Genomic DNA, 25297 nt, shown 5'->3' on the forward strand with positions numbered 1-25297 from the left:
CGTGGTAACAACAGACTCTACAAATCAGGCTAACCTGTTGCCATAATAAACAGAGGGCAAATATTCTCTGGAACTGGGGCAACTTTGCCAACGGAGCTATATCCAGCCGAAACCTCAATAAGGCAATGGAAAATAACTTTAACTTAGAAACTCTTTAATATGGGAAGGTACGCAAAGACACTCAAAACATTGGATTTGAAAACCGAGGGATACGATGTTCATTTTCCTAATTTTTCTTCCTGTTACGAGTCCCACCAATATGATTCTGTGTGCAGGTACTGTGTGGAAGTGATTGGTTCTCCATCAGGTATGATTCGTCCACGGTTCCTCTTGTGGGTACATTTATTTTCCGTCTTCTTCTCTATGTCAAACTTTTGTTTGGATTTCGACGACAGTCTTGAAGATAATCAAAACATTAATCATTTACTCTTATAGGGGTGTCATTACGATCAATTTTCTATGCATCCGGAATTCAAGAATAAACTTCTTTGGGATTGAGTGGCACAATGCCACATTTCTTGAGCCCTCACATGATATTTCAGTTCATTTTACCTTCTTAATCCAAAGCACTGAGAAGTTTTGCCAAAAGTGCTGGAAATGCTCTTTTAGAGAGTTTTAAAACTAGTAAAGTTCCACAATTCATGGTCTGTCACTATGACTCTCCATTTCTTTTTTACAAAGAGCAAAAACTAAAACATCCAGGGGTTGACATAAATAAATAAGCGGACGATGGGAGTAAGAACACAAATCGAATCAATCATCAATAAATGGCATTCCCCAGTCTGCACGATCGTGTTCGAGGATCTCTTCTCCCTTATCTTCGCTCAATGCCGTCTGGCGCCCAGGATTCTTTGAATGGCGATACTTCACCTTCTTGTCAATTGCCCTACGTGGAATATTATAATTTAGGGCTGCTTTTCCACTGCTCATTTCATCACTGCAGAGACAACAATCTAACGATTTGATTGTTGGATCCTTCTCCCCCATAGGAGGGTCCTCCAAGATGGTTAGAACATTAATTGCGTAAGCTTGGTTTCGCTAATAGTAGGTCCCGCCCGCCTCGGTGACGGTGCGGGATTCCTCGTCCCTTCCCTTCTTTCCCCATTCACTCCCAGGAGGCGTCGTCGGGCTCCTATATCGGCGGCGCCTCCTTCCTTTTTCCTTCCTGTCCTCCCCCTTCTGGGTGCTGAGGAGAAAAGCTAGCGCTTACAATCCCTGCACCAGGAGTGTAACCTTGCGAGCTTGCCCTGAAGTCTCGTTTCCACTGCAGGGACAATAAGTTTCAGCGTATTGCCATCATAATTTCGATACCTGCGGCCTCTCTCGTTGGTATCAATGCATCTTGGCATCTGCACGGCCTATAAAATGATTACGAAAAACGCACCCTTAGGAAAAAGTGTACTAGAATTTGAAAAAAACAATATTGTTGGTTGGCAATGTTGTCCCATTTCCATCAAGCTTCCTGGTATAACATTGCCAAGTTACATTATTAAACCTAAATGCAACATATATTTTACCATTTTAAATGATTCTGAAAGTAAATTATATGCTCTATCAAACGATATCAGAATTTACCTACTTTCGAGTAAATGGGCGGGGCGAGACACCTAAATAGACTACCAAACTATTCTGTTTGCACGATAAAAACAAAACACAAATAAAAACCTGCGAAAAATTCGAAAGAATAGAGGAGTGTGTGGAGAGGCTATCACTCAATATCTTCTCTGTGTAGTGGAAACATAGGCTCTCTCTTTGATAATAATTCGGTAACTTAGTAGGGCATCAAACATAATATTTTTCAAAACCTGGGAAAGTTTTATGGTACGAGTTAGTAAATTTCCTTGTTTGGTGATGACTCGTGATGTATTTGAGGACCTTTCATTAATCAATAGTTTCTTTTTTTATTCCAAATTGTAATTTATATCTCAGCTTTTAAAGATTTATTTTTTCCTTGAGTAGTTTCAGTGGCCTTCAAATAAGATTTAATTACATGAGACCTTAAGTAAACGTATCGGAATTATTCTATTACTTAACCGCATCTGTAACTTTAAGAAACCACTGTCCATAATTGGGTAAAATCGGTAACAACGAGTGTACACTCAAGAAAATACACTGATGTCAGAAATCATGACCTGCTTGTACAGTTCATGGTGATATACCCATTTAAACGCCATTCACGGCTAGAAATTGATTGCCCTATAATAAAACTTGAGGACAGAAAAGACGAAATCTCTGTCGAAATTTTGAGGTGAAATGAGGTATGCACAATTATTACATTTTGTATAATTGCATTGTAGTTTGTTGTACATACTCTTTACTTATTAGAGGGGAAAAACTGGCAGCGCTGATAATTTAAGTAAATGATGAGAATTTATGATAAGAAAGAGTAAAGAAAAATGATTGGGCCGTGTAACTTATGGTGGGAAATATGAAATCCAGTATGTCTGTAGGTATTTGTAGGAAGAGAGAAATAACTCAAGGCAAACAGCACTTAGTCCCGGCTAATTTAATAAACTCATCTCAATAATCTGTCAGATGTGATTGCATATCTATCCGAATTAATGACTTACGCATGTCAATCATTTGCAGCGCCAAGCCAGGCATCGCGTGGGGTTTGAGACTGACCTTGCAGTTTACCTGGCCCTTTGTCCGCAGTGTTAATTGCCTCTTTCAAATTTTATTTTGGCGTCGTATTCGGTTAGGAATTTTAAAGATTTACTCACGCATATTTCGCATTGCAAAATGAAAACTTTTAGCTCGAGGGAAGAAAAATAATCAAACGTCAAATAGGCGCTACAAAGTTTTTCTTTTATTTATTCTTGTTCATGTTTTCATAGTTCGGCAACTGTTATTTCGAATAAATAATTATGCAGTGCTTTTTTTATGGACGCGTTTTCTTATTTCGTCACCTCAGAAAATTTAAATAAATCGTTTTTCGCATATGATAGACCCTCCACGACTACTTGTGCTACTTAGATTACACGCTAAGTATCCTTATGAAGCTTAATGCAAGTATTTAATCTTATTTTTTGCTATCGATTTGTAATTAAATGTTTGGCAAAATGAATGTGCTTCTATCATCTTATTATTGCAAAATATCCCTGAGAATTTGAGTGAAACAATTATTTCGTAAGTTTGCACTAATGCCTGTCATCAAAATGACAAATCTTAAGTTTGTATCCCACCAAAAAATAAAACATTTTCATATTATATCCCATTTAAACTTTATTTCAAAGAAACATCTTTTGCCTTCAGGGTAAATTGCTCTCAGGTAATCAACGAAATGAGGATTTCTATAGATGATAAGCGGCAACTCCCAGTCTGCCCTCATCAACGCAATGAGGTTCTAGTAAAGTGGCAAACTCACATTCACTTCTCTATAAACATTCAGTATCTATTGCCCGTATTAGGCAATGAACGTTGGTACATGGGCATTCTTGAACATCGCGTCTTGCAAACGAGTGAGGGCTCCCCTTTCCTTATTTTCCTTCCACCAAACGGGTGCGTTCATCAGCGACCGATATCACTTTCTCCTTCAGCTCCACGTTTTTAGCATTCGGAAGGATAATACCTAAGGAAGAATAAAACATTAGAAACTGCGATATCAACCACAAATTGGCGTTGCATAAGGCGATATTTGATAAAATGAAAGCGAATTTGATCTTGAGAGCCAACAGGTAATTTCTATAAAAAAAAATGCTCCTCCAACGTCGCCTCCCTAGTGCGAGCCTTTTTAGACGAGGCGTCACCACTAGTTAATAAAATGCTTCCAGTCTATGGAACTGAAGTATTCAACCCAGCAACACTTTTCTTAAAGGGCTTTCAAAGGGAGGTTTTCGTCTGGAGTGCAACGACCCAGTAACCGTGACACGGGGTGGTCTACCTCAACAGTCGCAGCGGACGCTTTGATCCCCAATGATGGAGTTGAGGTTGGATTCGGCATCTCCTCATTATGCGAATATCGGCCTGCCTGTGTCCACTGAAGCGCTCGTTTTGCATCTCGCGCCGATGAGTTTGATTGGCCGCGTAATTCTCATTTCTCCACCCTCCTCATCCCCTCGCCATTATTTCCTGTTTTGCCGCCATAAGGTTCAACGGTCGCAGTTTCCTCGATTTTGATATAGAGCTGCGTCTCCATGGCAGCAGCGATCGCTGGTTGCTTTGACGATTGGCTCGGAGGCGACTATTCAATTACTCTTTGTTTTGGGACCGACGCACGGCGAGAGACGCTTGGAGGGTCTCTTCTCTCGCAACATAAAGGGTCGAGGTCACATTTAGGGATCCAATCATTGAATAAAGCTTTTCGTTTCCCACAGTCGTGATATGTGCGAGTCTTTCATTAAAAGGGAATTCACGCACAGGGTTTCCTAGGAAGGTAATATTTCTGCAAGCAGAGAGCGTGCCAAATTAACAGCATTATACACATCAAAAGAAACATGAAAGAAAAAAAAACCATCTGTACTTAATTAATAGCTAGATGAGGGAGTCTAGAATGTTTAAAATGGGCAAATACAATTCAAAATTATGCCCAAATTGGTAAAATAACTAGGGTAAAAAAGCAAAATCTTTGGAAAAAACCTTAAAAATAGTCGCATACTTCAATCCGGATTTTATTAATAAATGTCTATAGCATTTTCAATTGACATAAGTATGCTTATTTCTTTATAAATTAAGAGCATAAATTTTACTGCAGATATTATATTTTGCCTTTCTCTAGGCAATTTATTATTAATGAAAGAAAGTGCACTGGGTAAATTTTAACTAACAATATTTTTTCTCGTAGAAAAAAGAGACTATATTCTCAGCGGTGCGAAATATTAATTTTCATTTATTATTCACTCATTCGCATTTGTGGGATCCATGAAAATCTCCACACACTCACCTTCTCCCATGGCTATTTATACCCTAAATGGTGTTAACCTTCGCCAACTGTCTGCCTCCAAATCTTTCTAACTTCTGCATCCGCCTCGCTGACTCCCATTTTTCCCCATATCAATCAGTACCTCCATCTTTCTCTCGCTCTTCCTGGAGGTCGTCTTCCATCAGGGTTTTCTGCCCAGACTTGTTTTAACTAGGGCCTCTTGCTCTCTTCGTATTATGTGCCCTGTCCATCGTAATATGCGGCTCTTTGCTTCAGCTACTACGACGCGCGAGTCTAAAAGGTCCCTGATTTCCCCGTTGTGTTTTCATCTCCAGCTTCCATCCTCTCTTGTTTGCCTAAAACTTTCCTTGAAGGCCGTTTTACACGGTACAAGGAATTGCGCAGGTTAAATCTTCATTAATTTCTAAAATGGCGTTGAATTTCGTGAATGCATGAACAAAATTAGAGCAGGGGCTATTTTGCCGTCTCGCATCAACGCATTCTCGCATGTGTTCTAGCAATTCACCGCTTTACACGACGCAATTTTGATTGCGCTTTCGCACGTACGTCAGATTGCGCATTCCGTGTACCGTGTAAAACGGCCTTAACTCTATTTTCAAAGACAGGTGATTTCTGTTCCGTTCCTTTGTCGATAACCCATGATTCAGCTCGAAATGGAAGGATAGGTCTTATTATGGTACTATAAGTCTAAGTTTGGTTCTGACGGGTAAAATGTTTGTTGTAAGCAGTTTGTTCAGGGCATACATACGTCTATTGTCTGAATTTATTCTGTTTTGCATCCCATATGATTCACTATTGCTTGAGCTGATCATGGCACCAAGGTATTTAAATTCGTTTACTCTTTCAAAATTGTGATCCTCAATTGCAGTGTTTCTGAAGTTGTCAGGGTTTTGACATAAATTTGGTGTTTTCGTCATTGATTTTCAGTCCAACTTCTTGGGTTTCTTTTATCAGGATTTTTGTCATACTTCTCCAGTCTTCCTTATTCTCCGATAGCAAAACTAAGTCATTTGTAAAGGCGAGCAATGATATGTTTTTACCTATTCTTATTCCCAATTCCGTTTTCCTGATTTCTTTTATTGCCTTTTCCAATGCCAAATTGAAGAGTGTCGGTGACAGGCCATCTCCTTGTCTCACACCAGTCTTTACTTCAAAGCTTGAGGAGCATTCATTTTCAACTTTTACCTTACATTTGCTATTTTTGACTCTGAGGCTTGCTAACTCAATTAATTTCCTAGGAATTCCAAAGCTTTCCATTTTTGCCAAACTTATTCCCGCTCTAGACGATCATAAGCTTTGCTAAAATTGACAAATAAGCCGAAGAAGTTTGCATTAAATTCCCAGTATTTTGAAACAGCCTGTTTAAGTGTAAATATCTGGTCAGTAGTGTATCTGCCTTTTATGAATCTTGCTTGGTGTTCTTCCACAATCTCATTTGTACACACTTGTAATCTATTTAGCTCAACTTTAGAAAAACAATTGTAAGTGGAGTTTAAGGGTGGTGTTTATAAGTGGTGGTTAAATTTGGTGTTTATATATTCTTCTATAGTTTGTAGGGTCTTGCTTATCACCCTTTTTGTGCAGCAGGACAATGATTGCTACTTCCAATCCTTAGGGACTTTATCCTCTTTCAAAATTTGTAACATTGGTATATATGTATTTTTATTTCCAGATCTTAACTCCTGCCTTAATTATTTCTGCATTCATACCATATATTCCTGGAGTTTCATTGTTTTCAGATTTTTAATTGCATTTTCCACTTGCTCTAAGCTTGGTTTTCTACTAATGGTTTCACATTCTGGAGAATACTTCCTTCTGAATTGTCCAAGCATTTATCTCCGGCATTACTAAGTAATTCATCAAAATATTTCCTCCAAGTCTCCAGAACCACCGCCTTTTCTGTAAAAAAATTTACATCCTGTTTAACTCCAAATGGTTTGAAACCTTATTTTTTAAAGATGTTTAATGTGTTATAAAATTCTTTGGAATTTTGCAAATTTTCGTTTTCTACCATCTCTAGTACACAACATATTTATGTGAACCCTTTTTTCTTTCTTAGGAGCTTATCAGCCTAATTTTGTCGTTTCTTGATAGTTGCTTGGTCTTCTCAGTCTGTTCTCGGAGCCATCTCATTGTTGAAGATTTTCTTTCTTCTACTTTTACCTCACACTCTTCATCAAACCATATTTTCTTCCTGTTTTACTTCGTCCTTTTCCCACAGGTTTCTTCAGTTGTCTCCAGAATATTCTTTTCTATAATGGCTCATCTACTATCTATGGTTGTTACAGTCTTATCTTCTTCCAATGCTACAAGTGTTTCAAATCTATTTTTGTGTTTTAATCTAAATTCTTCTGTTGATTTTTTGTTTTCTACCTTCTCTACTCCAAGTTAATCTGCGCGTCTTGATTCTTTCTCCTTCCTTTCAACCGCTATTCTTTGAGACATTTCACAAGAACTAGATTATGGTCCGATCCACACTCGGGTTTTCTCAAGCTATGTACAGCAAGGATGCTAGTCTTGTGTATTATGTTTACAAGGACATTGTCTATTTGATTTTTATCATTACCATTTGGTAAGGTCCAGGTTTCTTTGAGAATTTTCATTTGAGGGCTCACTGTACTCAAACTTTAAATCCAAGGGAATCACTGAAACTTAGAAGCCTGATTCAATTGTCGCTACTTATTTCATGGAGAATTTCTTTGCCAGCAACAGGCATCCAAATCTCATTCTTCCCTTGTATGCTCGTCTTGCTTAGCATTTGTATGTCCTAAAATGAGTCTGAGATGATATTGGGGCAGGCCATTTGGCATTTCTTCAAGAATTTCATAAAATCTATCTTCCTCTGCATCCTCTGTGGGGGCATATACACTAACTAATGATATATTTCTAAATAATCCTTATTTATTATGCTACATAATCTCTCGTTACAGGGATTGAAAGACTACTGATGTACTCCACTTTCTTCTCACCGCAAATCCGGTTCCTCCATTACTTACATATATTATTATCACTGCCATTATAGTATATCACATACTCTTTGGTATTAAATTTTCCAGTCAGGGGCCACCTTGTTTCTTGAAGGGCTACAACGTCCATGTTTTCCTCCTCAAGTGCCTTTGATAGGATATCTATTGTCCCAGGTATAGCTAAGCTTCGAACGTTCCATGTTCCAAATCGCAATGCCTTTCACCTGACGACTGTTTCTCTACTTTCAACGAAAATGTTTCGTTTCGACCCGGAGGGAAACGAAAATACGAGACCTTGGTTTAGTTTCGTTCGCGCACGAAATTATAATCACTAAGGAGTTAAGTTTTGAGCAAGGACGCAACTTTACTCCTAAGAACGAAACTAAATTAATCGATAAACTGCTGCTCATAGTTAAGTTTCGATCCCAGAAGTTGACTTGAGGGGGATTAGAGGGAATAGTTTCCACCCATTACATTTGACATACGTGTAGAGAGGTTAAAATGTTGAGCTTAAAATCGAATGGCCAGTTTGTGTTCACTGTTCTCCTGTTAGTGGTAAAAATATGAGTGCCCCATGCATCTAATGGCGGTAGGCCGAACCTATACTTCATTCAACCATGCTTCGTATTGGGTATGTGGGTCGAAATTAAACTGTTCGATGGTTAAGCACGTGGTCCCTTCGGAACGAAACAATTTCTACGTTTCGTTTCGTACCAGAGTTTTCGTTTAGTTTCGACCCGAAGTAGTTTTGACTCCCATTTCGTTTCGACCTTGGGTTTAGCTCCCCGAGTATAAATTCGTTTCGTTTCTATATTTCGCGCCTGGGAACGAAACTATTGAAATTTTACTGGTTTTGACTTCCGTTCAGTTTCTATTGCAATCCCTGATGGTAAGATATTAGGTCTCAACATTAAGGAATTCCAAAAGAACCATCTATACGACGGTGTGTACACATATGGACGAAATGCCGACACAAAATGAAAATTTGACACCATTCTCCTCGGAATACTGATTTGTATCAACTTTTTATCAACATTTGTCATTTTTATGGCAGATGCGGAACGGGATAAAAATTATGCATGATCGGAACTAAGGATAGGAAACTACCTCCGATTTCGTCTCTCCACCAATTCTTACATTTACAACGAAGATGATTTTAAATATGACATGGATTCTATTTGGAATGTATAGGGTCCGCTTTGGTACCCATGAAGGAGGCGATGATGTCTCATGTTTGAGGGGGTGTGGAGGGGAGAGGTCTTTTCCCCTTCCCACTCAACCCCACCCCCCCCCCCGAACAGGGGTCACGGCACGGGCGGCGCGCGAAGAAGGAGGCGACAGCTGTGGATATATTGAGAAAGAGACCGCTCACTTCGATGAAGTCAAAACCTATGTCTCCCCCTTGACATCTCTCGCTCCAGCTGAAGGCCTCTTTATGCACCACCCCCCTCCCCACTCACCCGTGAAGACATACATATGTGAATACATACATTCATATATATATATATATTTCATTCTCTCCAACAACTTCCCCCCCCCCCCCAACACCTCCCCACACGCCACTCTGTCTCTGCTCATGCATTATTCTTCGCTGCCGCGGCGCCACTTTCCTCTCTCTCCCTCGACTCACGCCGCGTTCACACGAAACCTCTCTCGCGGTAACTTTAACCTTAAAATGTCGGATGGATTTCTGTTTTATTAATATCAAAGTACGCATGATTTTTAACATTCATTGGTGGTTTTCAGTTTCAGCCATGGTTATAATTTAATGTTTTAGATATTTACAGTTTCAAAGTGTGCATAAACACATTTGCTTCTGAAAAATAGCGGAAAAATACGTCGGTAATATGATAATAATATGTCATTATAGTATATTTTATATCTACCTTACATTCATCCGAATAAAAATTTTTATACATTAAACATCATTTACACGAAAAATGAATTATTCATTTGAAACGCACTGCAAATGAAGCATCCGAAATATTATTAGGAACTTAAATTATTTCATGGTATATTGATATTCATACGGTTATGGTTCACAGTAATCCTGAGTTGCGAGAAGAATTAAAAACGTTGTGAAATTTCGTTTCGTTTAGCATTAAAAAAATTTCTGCCACCTGATGACAGCATAAATTGCAGAAAAATTAGTTATGAATAAAATTTAACGGTGGAACTTTAATATTCCATCCCCGAGTGACTACGTAGGTTTCCACGGTGTTCATGTTCAGGTTCCAGGCAGCAGTGCCAGCGAAACTGTTGTCATCACCAACAAACACACGCGGTTGCACCGGAAACATGGAGAAATTGATTCCATCCCTGAAACCACTTATTTCTAAGAAAAGTATTAATGTTTCTACTTGTCGATGAAAAATGTAAAAAAAATTCAGGCCGCCAGGTATAGCATATTGGATGCATAGCAACTATAGAAGAGTACTAGGGTAGATAGATATGTGTCATCTTTTGCTAAATTCAACTTTGATTAGGAGTGTCTCTTTTTTTCTATTTTAGGAGGAAACGCTCTCGAAGTAAACACGGACGGTGTCAATCTGGAAAAGCGATCTCTAACTTCAATAAACCCTTCATATGAATACTGATCAAACGTGGAAACCATATAGCATAAGCATAACATTTTATTATGCTTGAGCTAAGGCACGCTTATTGGGATTAAAACGGAAAATTCGGCTAAAATCTCCAAGATGCTGAAGAAACTCATGCTGGAAATAATTCATTTGAAACGCCATACTGGAAGAGGGATAGTGCTTAAAGAAGAGAACCACTACTAAAATCGTAATACTTTCTGGGGTTGACTATTTCAGTCGAACGGATTCATACCTAATTCTTTGGGAACTTTATCCAGCCGTGTGTAGATTTTTACCCAAGAGCATGAGAAATAAAAAAGTAAGAACGCTATCCATATGATAGTAACGTTTATTGAGGAAGAGGCTCTCGTCTATAGTGCTTGCAGGCACACCTGAATACATAAAATTAGCAGGTTAAGAACATAAAGAACTTTTTTTCCATGTTTGTGGTTTCTGGCTCTTCAATTGGAAGTGATGCTTCGTTTCAAGTTATCACCCGATAATTCAAGAATTTTTCCAAGTTTCTCCACGAATGATATCATAGACGTGAGGTGTGGCAGTATCTGACGTGAGTGGATATTCGACGTCCGTTATAGCGGGCATTCGCCTCGGAAGTGAAGCATTGTCGAATGCAGAAATGTCGTGGAGTGGCGTTGGAAGGAGCCAAACAATGCAATCAGAGATGGACTCGAGAGTGGCGACGACGCGATTGTTTCGAAGCAGATTTCCAGAGGGAAAGTGGACAGATGAAGAGGGAGCAAGAGGGGAATGAATGCAGCTGAGGAGAGCGGACGGAGACTCATGTTTTCGTGTTCTCTCCGGAGGTAGTATCGAGGGGAGAGAATGGTTTTAAGTGTGACGTCGTCTGGGACAGAGAGTGACCCCAGATCCAATCCAATTTTCCCGGAAAGCGAGCGGAACATTACAGGTCGTCTTCTGTGAGAATCCACGAGGACATCCGCCCACTTTATGACCTTTGGAAACGTTTCACTCCGACCCCTTCCACATCATGGGAAAAAAAAAAACACATGAAGGTCTCTTCTTCCTCACCTATCTTGCTATCGATTGATTTGCGAGAGGAATACACATTTGGTCTCCTTCTTGTGATAGGAGAGACCTGTAAACTTTTATGAAATTCCAGCCCTTAGTTGTAAACGGATTTCTCTGGCTTTGATGGGAATGAAAGCTGAGAAACAGTGCTCATCTAACGTGTCATAAGATCGAAAATGTGTGATAATTCCGTACAGCCTAAACAAGGCATAAGCAAGATGTGGAAAAATGGCAATTTAGATGAACCACCAGAGCGAAATTTTGCGAATAGTTTGTCCAAATATCGATGAGAAACGAAAGGAAGTCTAAGTAAAGAAAGATGGGCGGCTCCCTAAATATCACTATAGATTTTCCTCGTATCCAACAGAAATATCAGGCTACGATTTCTAATTATTTGACCATTTTATAATATTTACGTGACAAGGGGATATTTCTTATAGGAGGTAATAGGTGACTTGGTGCAATAAAACAATAAAAATCAATGAATTACGAATATTCGCGCTATAAAATATAACAATTCTGAAGCACCACAGAATGAAATGATGAGAAAAGTTATCGAAGATTCATTTATCGAAGATATTGATATGAGAGACTAAGAGGATAAAATTGATTAGATAAAGAATCATGAGTCCATATTCATGTGTTGCGAAGAACGGTAGAGGTCACGAGTTAGACGGAAGGCCAGTGATTGGTTACAAACAGACTTCGCTTGCTTTGGCGGGGAAACATTGGCTTTGCAGTCGCCATCTGCCCTGAAGATGCAGGGACAGTCCCAACCAAACATCGGTGTCCATGATGCAGGCCCTAATTTAGAGGAAATCATGTGAGGAATTCATACCATTTCAACTATTTCATCAATTTCCTCGCTGCATGAAATGTATTTATAGAATTTTTTTAAGGTGAGAAATTTTATGAAAAACGAATCAGCAGCAGAGTCACCGCTGAAGGACATGTAGAAATAGCATGGTCAAATGTCGAAGAGACATCAGCGAGACTGTGAGAATCGTTGATTAAAAGGCAATGAATCCACATTTGGTCTTCTTCGGGTGACTCGATAAATGAGTGAGGCTACGTCAACTATGACGGAATTCCATTTCTAAGCTGAAAAGAGACTGTAATTGGATGAGAGCTTAAAATGGAATAAATGTTGGGACACAGTAAAGCGGTACTTCAATCAGCATCAATAGGGCCCAAAAGGTTCAAAAGGAAAATATTAACCGGGTGACCACTCAAAGATTTACGATTTTTCCAGATATTCCGGATTGCTTCAACAAAATTAAAGGCTATTTGATTATACATAGAAATGCAATCACATTTAAAGGAGATTTAAGCGTAATTCAGTGCAAAAGAATAAAAAATGCATTAAATGCATTCATAATATGAAAATACAGCTGTGAAGTACCGCTAAAATGAAATGCTTTAAATTGCATTACCGAGGATAAACATACAAAACGCTCAGAGGGTAATTGATTCGGGAAAGGAAGATCAATCAACATTTGGTTTCCGTCTTGCGTTTGGAGTAAATGGTAGAATCCACGACTCAGATGGAAGTCCTTTGGCAAAATAAGGCTGTTTCTTACCGTTCCAGTAATTTTAATACCGTAAATGTGTTGCACTCGACAGCAGCTACAGAGCAAAAAAGCCTCGATGACTGAGGAGTGTAGAACAGGGAAAGTGAGCTCTATGGCTTTAATAGTTTAACAGAAAAGTAGTGTCCAATGGCAGTAACGATAGGCATCAGGTTGTGAAAAAATACTGTGTTGGTTTGCTGGAAGGGGACGACTCGCACCAGCATCGAACCGCAGCCTATCAACCGAAAGGAAACCCTTCACAAGCACCCGCTCAAGTCGAAGGAAGTTTGCAATGGTTGAAGGGTCCTTGCTGAGGTTGCTTCAGCTGAGATACAACTCACTCACACACACCTGCAAAGACTCACTCCTCGGGATAAACTCCGGAAGAAAACGCTCGAGCGAAATGCTTTTCTGTGTCATTCGGGATTATGATTACTCTTCACATTTAACTCTTCAATGATTTGCAATTTCAAGCTTTTTAAAAACAATATAATAATGCGACGACTAATTTTGATGATCATTCAATTTTGAATCTCATAAATTGACTATAAAATGATAGCTTATTATTTTCAAAGATGCGATTTTTGATTAACTGAATTGCGAAATGTGGAAAAGGGTCGACCATGCTTATACTGAAAATTTCAAGATAATTAAATATATTTGAGTCGAGTAACTCGTGAAGAGAATTTACCGGTGAAAAACAAGGTGCGGTCTCTTAAGTTTTCTCCTTCTATGAGTTTTAACTTAAACTCAAGCTCTCATCATACATCGAAAACGATCGGAAGTAGTCAATTGAAGCCTTGACATGGGGAAGGCATTGAGTGAGAAAAAAGGGAAATTTTGTTTTTTTATCGAGAAGGCAGTGCATGCACATGCCAATATAATTGGCAGTGTAGAAAGTCAATTGGCACAATACATCAGTTGACGAAGGTTGCACTCTGATAGGTATAAGCTTCACACTGTTGGCGAGCCTCTCTCTTTCATCTCCTGTAAAATTCAAATTTAGCGACTTTTCCTACGTCTACGCTTAAATTCACTGAAGGAAACCATGTGCACGAAAACAATGCAATGGGTCGGTGCGAGATGCTCAAAATGCAAGGAAAAAAGAAGACGAGGAGGATATTTTTATGAAGTTTGGGAAAGGGAAAGCAATGACGAGACGAGGAGGTCGTAGGGAAGAAGGAGTGAATGGGTGAGGCCTTGCACTTCAACTTATCCGGCGAGTCGGGGATATTATCCCACAATGGATAACAATCGCAACCGATGTTGTGGAAAGTGGATTGGAGGCAGAGCGAAGCTTTGAGATTACCGTGTTTCCTTTCTTCCTCATTTACACGTGTACGCCAGTGTGTGCGACCGTTTTACGACCACAGGAAGCAATGTAATGATGAATGAAATACCACAGAGTTTGAGTAACTCGATTGCGATGGGACTTATGTTTGCTAGGTGTGCGAGGTACATGCACTGGCCATTTTGGAACCTCGGGCTGATTAAGAGTCGATTATACTTAATTCAAAACAAACGATTTCTATACGCGTGAAAATTTTGTCGTAATTGGCTTAAAAATAATACACACCAGATAAATTTAAACCACATACACAGCAAAACTTAGTCAAATGCATTATTAGGCAGCGGTTTAATTACAAAAGCATTCAAGCCTAAATAGATCAAACACAATCAAATGATTACGGTTTTCAAAAATAGTAAAATCGAAAATTCCAGCTCAAACATCACTGCAACCTTTATATTTGCTGATGCACTGACTGCGATACTGAAGATTTTAATTCAAAATTGAAGTACTTACTCACATATTCAATAAAATTCAATCATGTGCCAAGAACTCGAAAGATAAGACATATATTGAAAGTTATGCAAGGGGAACATCTCTAATACTGTGGCATTCCTCTTTCTCGTTCATTTATGAATTGAAAAGAATATGGTTGAATTTAAAACGAGTATTTAGTATTTGGTTCAAAATAATATAAAAAATTTAAACACAGGTTAACCCATTATAAAAAATGCAGTATAATATCAACTAGATTGACAGCTACTCCGCTGTTGCGTTTTAAATGTAAGTGGAGTATTTAAACAAGAGGAGGTGAGAAAATAGCAGAAGGTGAGAAAATCAGCTTTTCCCAGAATGATTCAGTACCATCCGATTTTGGACTATTAATCCGCTATGAATTCTCGACAAAATTGCTTCGATGAAAAGATCTTTAAGTGGCTTTTTGGAGGAGTTCTAAGATAAATGAAAAGTAACCATAAATTTTCCTCGTGTACTTAAGTTTCATTTCACAATTTACATTTTTGTATTATCTGGAGAAGAAATCAAAAGGAAGGGGTGGGGAAAACAGCACTATACATATTGAAACCAGTTGTGAATTGTAATTAAAGTACCTACTTGCGGAAAATTGCTTTTAACTGTTAATTTATTAATTGCTCACATGTTTGTTGTGTTCTCAAAGGAAATCAATCTTCTATCTGTTAGGGAGCTTATATTTGAATACCAATCGACAAAACTTATAAAAAATATTTGATGAATGCAATAAGGACGTATAAAACACTTAAATATGAAAAAACATGAAGAGGAATGAAAATAATGTTCGGTCGGCGAAGGCATTTGGGTCCATGGCAACCATTGATGCAGTCTCTCCCAGCTCCAACACGGTGTAGAGAGGGAACGGACCGACGAGGGGTTGCGTGGAAGGGGATGGGGTGGACAGGGGGAAGTGGGGTGAGAGACAGCCTCCAGCGAGCAGTTCAGGGCTAAAAGATGGAAAAAACGAAAATGGTAGCGCCGAACCGTCTTCGGGAATTTTTTTAGAATACGGCTGGGAAAGATCATGATAGGTATTGGGGTGGTGAGGGGCAGGGGATGCAGCTCGCCTTATTTTTTGCATCGGGACGTTGTAGAGGGAAGGATAGAGATATGTCAGACAGCGAGGACACGGAAATAGGTCGCCTGGTTGATTCAAGAAACTTTTACCGCTCCACGTGACCAAAAAATAAATTGAAAAGTTTAAAACATTCAAAATCATATCACAAGCACTTTTACAAAACCAATCGCAGATAATTTTATTTCCAAATAAAACTATTCCGATGGCCATCGTTAGAATGGTAACAAACATTAATCGGGTCCAATTCGCAGTCAACAAATTTCGGATTCGTAATTATTTTTCGAGCTGAACGTAAGTGGGGTAAAAGTAAGTTGCCCAACTAGGAGCTGAATGAAAACCATGTATTCTATTTATTGAAATAGCAACTCTTCATTGAGATTCACAGTGAAATAAATAATCACATTTTAAAACGCAATATTCACTTTGTGAAATGCCAAAATGCTGTCACTATGACGGTGGCAAAATTAGAAACTCACTTAAAAATTTCTAACTTATTCAACCCAAGAATGCCTTGCCACGGCATGCCTTTTTTCACCTCTATTCACTTGGTTTTCCCCACTTGAATATTTCACTTTGCTTCTATAAATGCATCTTAATTTCTTAATACCTTAATTTATTAATAATAGCAAATATTATTTAATTCATTATTTTACTGATAAATAACATTTTAAATGACTACAAATAGATTACGCTTGTGTCGAGGTAAAAAATACTGCTTGCTTATCTTTTTCACTGTGACTTTGTCTTCAATGGACATTATATCAGACCAGCACATATCAGAAGTCATTTGCTTTTAATGAGTGCTACTTCAGTCCTTCATTTGAAAATCTCCAATTGCGGGGCCAGCCCACAGGTGAAAATCTATCCCATGAATATATGAATTACTAGTATCCATGCGTTATGAAACCATGGAATTACTGTGGAATTGACAGAGAAACCCCACGATCAATGCTAGCCAGTAATTGTCTACTTAAATATGGCAACATTCATAGGCGGTGATGTAACATGATTCGAATATTAAGAATATCAAGGTAAAGCTACATGGCATGCCTACGAATAATATTTGCTGGGGAAAATAATACCAATGGTTCACATAATCATTTCTTCTGAAGTAAAACATTAGAAATTTTTATGCCGGCCTTTGGAAAATTATTTAAGACATTTTCCGATGAGTTTGTTTATAAGAGGCACAATACTGGCCTCTAAATATAATAAAATAATTAATTTCATTTTAACGTATTTATAACCCCAGTCGTGAGTTAAAGTGAATAATGTAACTGTTGGATATGGAAATGCTTTACCTTATTATTCCTGAATGTAGGTATCTAATCAATTACCGTTCGTGAATACCACCCAGTCAAGAAAATACATGCTGATAATTAATTTTGGGTTAACCTTTAGCCCAGTACTATGTGAAAATATATATTTCATATATACTTTCATATTCATTTCATGCATATTTTCATTTTTCCTTTAGTTGAGGAAGAGGTTACAATCTCGAAAGCTCCAAGTTTTATTTTTCCTGTGAGTGTTTCTTCTTATTCTGTGTCTAATGTGTATTCTTGCGCTTGTGGCGTTGTACACATGAACGAAGGAGTTTCCGGACTTTATTGGTTTGTTTTACTTGGGCTCAGCGTGCCCCGAAACGCATGTTCCTGTCTCTTTCCTGCTATCGTGTGATTGTGTATCTTTTCTTTCATTCTTGTATCCTCATCCATTTCTTCTGCTGGTGAGTGGTGAGCTGCCCCAGTGCCATCTTATCTATTAGTTAATCTTGCAGGCCAAAAGAAAGAGAATTTTCTGCGCATAACCCCCCCCCCCCCGCCGAAATCGTAGTAATTCTATGCGTCCCGTTAGCGCAACTGGTGGAGCACTCGACCGAAAATAATATATATATAATAAGAAATAGAGAATAGAGAGATGAGCGGCGTCCAAAAGAAAATTAGACCCAACTACTTATCCCTCGTGAGCTCCATATTTTTATTATTTTTTTTATCTTCTCCTATCTAAGTGCTCTTATGTGCCTATACTAGGGCCAGAAGAAGTTTTATATATAACCGGCTATACATTACCCTCCTCTTGAACCATATATATGTAAAGTGCGTTTGCGGTAAGGGAGGGGCGGGAAGGGAAAACCGTCGGAAGGGAATAGAAGTCAAAACTCGGCCTCTCCGAAAAATTCCAATTTCCTCGGTGGCGTCGCCCCTGGCACTATCGCCTCGTTGTCAATAGAGAGATGTGATATTGGGGGGGGGGGAAGGCAGGGTAGCGCTGTGTATTTCAGATTTTTCCCTTGCGAGGTCCAAAGGGGGTTGAGGGAGGGGAGGCGGCTGGCGTCAGATGGCGAATGGGGGAGAGAGCGTTTGTTTCATTGGCATACCTCGCCGAAGGAAAGGAGGCTTACACGCAAAGGGGGAGGGGAGAGTTCACTGCCATCATCACAAGGTGCTTCCATTATTGGGCGAGTAACAGTTCTGCCCGAAATAAATAGATAAAAACTTCCGAATGAATGTTGTTTAGAAGGAAAGAGCTTGGTTATTTTATTGATATTTATTAAATTATGAGGAAAAAATTAGAAATCGATATTAACTCTTTCTTCTTCAATTCTTGGTCGGCACTACCTCAGTAAAGGTATACATAGCACCTCGAGTGGTATAAGAATATAATTTTCAAAATTTCTATTTATAGGAAACGGAGGGGGGCAAAAAACAAGGGAAAGTTATATATTTAGTAAGTTCTTCTAAGTGAAAACGGCCGAAAAGGAATAGCAAATAAAAATTAATCATGAGTGGGACTTTAGAGAAATAAAATAAAAATTATTGGAGTGGTTAGAGCGGATAATATTAAAGGATGGAAAGATGTGGGAAGGAAGGAGAGAGATGAGAAGGGAAGGAAGACAACACCTTACACCTTAAGGATTGGCAAATGCAGGCTGAGGGAGATTTCTGATGCGATTCAGAATGAGACGCCATCAAAGGACGATTACATCTACACCACCGTAGTCAGCAAAAGGTACCAAAAAACTAGATGATTTGAAATTTCATGAATTTGAAACCAACGACATCGATTCAAAAAACATGGCAGATTGATAATTAATTGATGTATTAATTTTTTCTTAGATTATTGAGATTCATTTAATGTACACCATTGACTTCAAGTCTTCAAATATATTCCGCACTTTAACTGATAATGGATGGAACGCCTTCAAGGTAATCTCTAAATAGATTTATTTTGGGAATAATTGCTAACATAAATGGGATAAAAATAGGCTAAAATGCAGTTTTTTTCACTAAGTAGCGTTTTTTGATGGATCTACGGAAGACACCGAAAAAAATCATTTCAAATATTTAACGATTGTACCTCCAGCAACATGTTTATCATATTATGTGTAATTGAGCAGTGATGAAATGAAAACAGCTGCATTGCTTATAATAATTATAATATGTTCTTTAGAAAAACTATGCATCACACAGATAATATGCATGCACTGATTGTGTCGTCATTCAATGTCAAATATTTTGGTTTTAAAAGTAAATTTGTTAACTTTCATGCGATACGACCCCTAGAAAGATTTCACGTAAAAGACGTTTGTGCACCTTTACACTGCACTAGGGACAGACATACTTCACAGTTGGGTTTATGACGAGTTCGATGAATGGGGTTGGCTAGCCGAAACATGTTGCTTTCTATGAGGCATCGAATTTCTCGAAGACCGCTCGGCCTGAATGACGCAATCATGTCTCATTTGACTATTGCGCTCGCCATAATTCGGTAGATAGCTGTTTGAGGATATCGTTTTCAGCAGCGAAGACATTTCCATTAAGGGCGCCCGCGAAGGCCGCTGAGAAAGGCAAGCAACCACAGAATACCAAAGCATCGTTTGGAACGAATGGATATTGTCGATGCCCTTGCATTACATCATGGAATAAAATTATGAAAACACTGTTTGCTAAGTCATAATGGAAATTTGGAATGATTAAGGACGACAGAAGGTAGAGCAGAGAGGGAAATAAATGTATATTATAAGAAATTCGGTACAACAAAAGATGATACCGTAAAAATGAAATTATACAAAAATCATCGCCTTCGCCTGATCTTTATAATGAAGTAGGATGTATAGCTGGTTATAATATAAGAGAATGCAACATTTTACTTACCTAATCGCTAAAAATTATCAGAAATAAGTAATATAAGAAAATACTGACGGAAACATGAAATGAACTCCATGAAATATGTAAACAAAAGAGTCATAACCGATTCGTCAGAAATGATAATATTCTTCAGGTATCTTGAGTGTTCTTTTAGAATTAAATGACCAACAGCAAATAATATAATTTTCCTATTGCTACACAGCCATGACTTAAACGATATTATACGTTGTTTCGTGCGAAAAATAACAATGTATTGGCTTAAAGTGGAAGAGATATCGATCAATATGGTAGTTTCAAATTCATGAAACACGAGAAATTTATAGTGAAATAAGAAGCTCAAGGAAAATGAAAATTTCATAATTTAAACTGAAATTTCCTTTTGTATAATTATATACAAAATTTCTGTTGCTACCAAATTGATGCAATAAGATAACTTTCATGTGAGATAAGTTACTTAAAGATTAATTAATGAAAGAGCAAATGAGAACAGAGCAGAAGCACGTTGAGAACAGAAGCCGATGGAAAAGTCCTTCATTCCCATTTAAATTCCTCAGCAATACATGCAGTATGGACCACTAAGAGAGAAAACGTGAAACCCGTAATTATAAAATGAAGCATTATTTATTTTAAGTACTCTCAACCTTAAATTAAGCAGATAAAGTCAATCCTGTTAATTATATATGTTTGGAGGCCTCCTCCCAAGAAAGGGAAGGAAAGGAAGGGAAGGACACGATGGCAGCGTTTGCCCGTAGCATTTCCTCAGCAGTTCCCTTCTCTCAGAAATCAGTTTAATACTACTCAACACAATTACTCACACCATTTAGAGTACATTCTCCTCTTGAAGTCTCACTCTCATCTCCAGTCCAACGATCAATATTTATATTTCTCATCACTGTGACAATAGGAACTCATCAAGAATGATTTAACTATTTAATAAAAAAAACATTAAATGTGATAAAAAGGACTATATAGGACTATAAATACATAAATTGTTTTTGAAAAATAAACATAAATACATTCACCCTAGACGTGGGTCAATGTGAAATCTCCGATAAAATTCCTGGTGGCCCGGAGACACAGCAGTTGTAAGGATAAAATTTTGAGAACAAAAAGTTATTTGCTCATCTAAAGCACCACCAATCCGGACACATAATATAAATCTGCACGATAATTTGTCTAAAAGAGCCTGCTGCAGGAAAAGGGAGGCCCTGGTGGAAATAAACAAATGTAACGATGGAAACAGTAATGGAACAAAGGAGAAACGATTATTGACGTAAAAAATCTTTAAAAAATAAAATAAGAGGTCTTTGGAAAAAATGTAGGTGGGCGTTACTTGTCCCTAAAATGACGCTAGCTTTTCTGCACTGTGTTACTCGTGGTAAAATTTAATAAAGCCGACTTTGCATGCCCGCACAAGTTCTATCCCTGTCGGCCTCGGTGGCGCCGGGGTAAAGTCCCCGACTGCTAACCTAGAGGTCGCGGGTTCGAATCCCGCCAGGGTGGTTTGACCACCATCCAGGGCATGGCCGTATGTGATTGTCAAACAAGTTAATTGTAAGAGAGGACTATCTAGTCCTAAAATTCGCTTGTGAAATAAAGACGACATTATTATTATTATTATTATTATTAAACTGGTTTATCAGCCTACACAAAGTCACATACCTGTCTACATAGAATTGTATAGCTGTCTACATGGAGTCGTGCAACTACCTTCATGAAGTCATTAAGCTGCCTAAATAGAAAAAAATCTCCGCAAAAAAATAAAATTATGAGTGAAAATCATGGAAATCTCGATGAGTAGCAGACGTTGTAAAATTAAGAGTAGAAAGAACGTTGTCGCATCCGAGATCAGCTCCTGGGACATCATCTTGGTAGTCGACGGTTTTAACCACTGGACTATCGGTCCCAGTGAAAAAACTCTTCACACCTGAGTGTACCGTATGCATGAAAACGAAAATGCGCCGTGTAACCATTCAACTAGTGCAAACGCATGGACGGAAAATAGAAGCTGTTCTAATCCGGCTCATGCATTCATACATGTTTCGTTCCAGTCCACAAAAATAATCCACGGATTCGCTTATTAACTTATACGTGTAGCAAGGCCTTGAATACTTTCCAACTTCAAATTTTTATCTGCGTTTTTTGCTTAAACTGCTGGTTATATAACCCCATGCGTGCGGTGATTTGTGGCCTTTTATTTTCCTTCGGCGCAGTGACAAACACTCTTTGAGGCGAGTTTTCTAAATGTATTATTACACATCGGTACAAAGCAACGAATACTAGGGATGTGCGAGTAGCACTTTTTCATATCCCGAGTCGAGTATGGAGTCGAGTTGAAAACTACTTGCGAACATCGAGTCAAGTCGAGTAGGGTAATTCTTGATCTAGGCAATACAGCAATGCATGCTCCAACATATTCTCATTTTTTCTATCCCCATTTTTCTACTCCAAATGCTTACCTTAATGTAAAAAGGAAAAGATAATGAGGAACATTGATGGTAATCGAGTCACAATCAGGAGATGAATATAAATTAATCTATCTTAAACAGTTTCGTAAGAATAATTGAAATAAATTAACATGTGGTAGAATGTCGTCAATTTAATTAATATGTGTATCCAATCTGCTCCAAAGAGCCGTCAGTAAAGGCATTTGCAGGCAGACTTACTGGACTCGACAGATCTGTACAGTCGAGTACTAACTACTCGTCTCGAATTTTCGAGTACTCGTACATCCCTAACGTATGCCATAGTAAACAATAAACCAGCTACTCGGTATGGCATGTGACGTCATTTCCCACAATTCCGCGTTCCCGCTGTTTTCAAACCCGTTCGAATTTTTCTACTCTTTTTCATAAATTACGCCAAAAAATACTGTTCAGTTTGCGAAAACAACTAAATACCATTTATAAATTGACGGAAAGAATTTTTCAGTGCACTTTCAGGAAAGTGGTTCATAAGCCCATTGCCACATTATGCTCTTAAAAAATTGATATTGTCTTACAATGGCAGCGGATTAAATAGAAAAAATTATGGTACAGAAAAATGGCGAGATATACTCTACCCTGAATCACGGTGTGGCATCAGTGGCATGCATTTCAGAGTTAGAAAGGCCTTCTCAGTAGCGAGATACAGGCTGAGCAAAAGCATTGAACGCCATGCAGGAGGATGAATATTCGCGAAGGACCAATTCGAGAGCTAATCGAAATCTTTATCCAAAACATCTGGTTGATGAATTTGAAAGCGTTTGCAATAGGAAAACGTTATCACGTCTTAGTTTGAGAGGATTTTTCAATGAGCAAGCTTGCGTGCTCTATAACCAAGCGTCCTCACCAAATTCCTATTTACCGCGAATGTTTCTGAAGCACCCGGACAAAGAGTGAGCTGTCTGCTTTAGGTGCCTTCCCGTCAACAACACGACACGCCTATTACGCACGGAATTTTGGAAACCCAAGTAAATCTATCCACGTGTTTCAAAAGTAGTTTTTATGATTTCCAGGCAACCGGCAACCGAGGGATGAGGAGAAGGGTTCACTCACATCTGCAAAGGGTTGGAACAAGGCGATAGCAGTCGTGCAAGGGGTGGAAAGGACTGACAGTTGAAGGGGTTGGAAAAAAAATACGGCCGCTGGCTGCACGTGAGGATAGTGCCGGTTGAGGGCAAGAGGAGCAGCGCGTTCCAGCGAAGGAAAAAGAAGTGCGGAAAATATCTGGAAATTGTAAGCATTTCGTCCACTAGGATAAGGGGAAAAAGGTTGTCAGCCGATGCATGGTAATATCATGATTTTATAAAGTTAGAGGTACCAATGTCATCGCTGTTGGCCTTGTGATTTCATATCTACGCATAGGAGTACTTTAAGCTATACGCACCTAATCCATTAAGGATGTAAATATATTAATAGTATGAGTCTTTACTGTGCAGAAAGGCTTATTTGTAACCATTGTAAAAGCAAACTGAAGTTGATAGGATTATAAAATATCGTTCAAGCTTCTTCATAGTATTTCATATGAAGTTAATAAAGTTAAGTTATTGAAAAAATATTGAGTCCAAGAAAAATTAGCAATCTGGTGGTTGCAATCATTTTATAATAACCATTTTCACACATATTATCTTCAATGAATCCTATTTAAATTACAAATACGTCGGCAAGTAACCTCTAATTTTCTCTCGGACATATTTAGCATCCTGCTTGTGTTTTCTTGACTATCATATGCGAAAAATTCGTTTTCACTCTCACCTTCAGAATGGCAGTGATGATAATTTAAATACGATGAATTTATCGAAAAAGTGGCAACATGACAACAGGTGACAGCAGTCATCATCCGAAAATGATACCAGCCTTCATCCTCGAAAACTACACCCTACAGTTACTTCATGGATTATGGAATCCTAAAATAAATCAGACGAATGAATACTCTGACAAATTAAAAAAAAAAAATCAAAGAATTGCACTGAAAGATACGGGAGAAAAACAACAAAATATTTACTAGCCTCAACTTATCCAATCCAACAAATTCTCGGCGAAAGGTTTAAGACTTTCAGCTTTTTGTTGCAAATCTCTCCAAAAGTAATCAAAGAATCGAAAAAGAGGGAAGTTTTCAAATTCCATCCCATTCGACGGAATTAAAAATTTGGTGGAAGAAACAATTATTTTCCGCGCATACTGTCATTGAAAAATATGACGCGGGTTATTTTAAAGCTGCAACGAATTGAAGGGGATGGGTGTGGTGCGTAGTCAATATTTCCCCCATCCATCCCCCCTCCCGCGCGCTAAACCTCTTCTGGCCAATCCGCATTAAAATCTCCAAAAGCCTTTGTGCACCGTCCGGAGAAAAAATGAATGCAAAGGGAAGAAGAGCTCAAAGGAGATTGATGAGACTCCCGCTGGGCAGCACGCGAATATCTGAATGTTTTGATAAGCGCGCTTTATCTTTCTGTTCACCCGTCTATTTTGAAGAGTTCAAAAAGAAATGAATCGCGAAAGGCTCAAGCATTTTCTTCTCTCAAATTCACCCGAGCGCGTTTGTTTCTCAACAAATATTTATTTTATCCAATCGCTATAAAAGTAAACATTTCCGGGAGGCTGGAAGACCTTTTCATTAGAGTAAAAGAAGATTTTAACTATGCGGCATGTATATTAGAAATTTTAGGATGTTTAATTACTTACTAATGAAAATTTTCCCCGAAAAAGTAAAATATC

The 25297-nt window shown here is 38.4% G+C and overlaps 1 protein-coding gene across 1 annotated transcript in view; it reads right to left on the bottom strand.

Annotated features, from left to right (window-relative positions):
- The window catches only part of LOC124168380, a 453375-nt gene that overhangs the window by 55224 nt on the left and 372854 nt on the right, over positions 1-25297 (bottom strand). The window lies entirely within an intron of this gene.

The sequence above is a fragment of the Ischnura elegans genome, chromosome 11 (genome assembly GCF_921293095.1).
Source record: "Ischnura elegans chromosome 11, ioIscEleg1.1, whole genome shotgun sequence".
NCBI classification, from domain to species: Eukaryota; Metazoa; Arthropoda; class Insecta; order Odonata; family Coenagrionidae; genus Ischnura; species Ischnura elegans.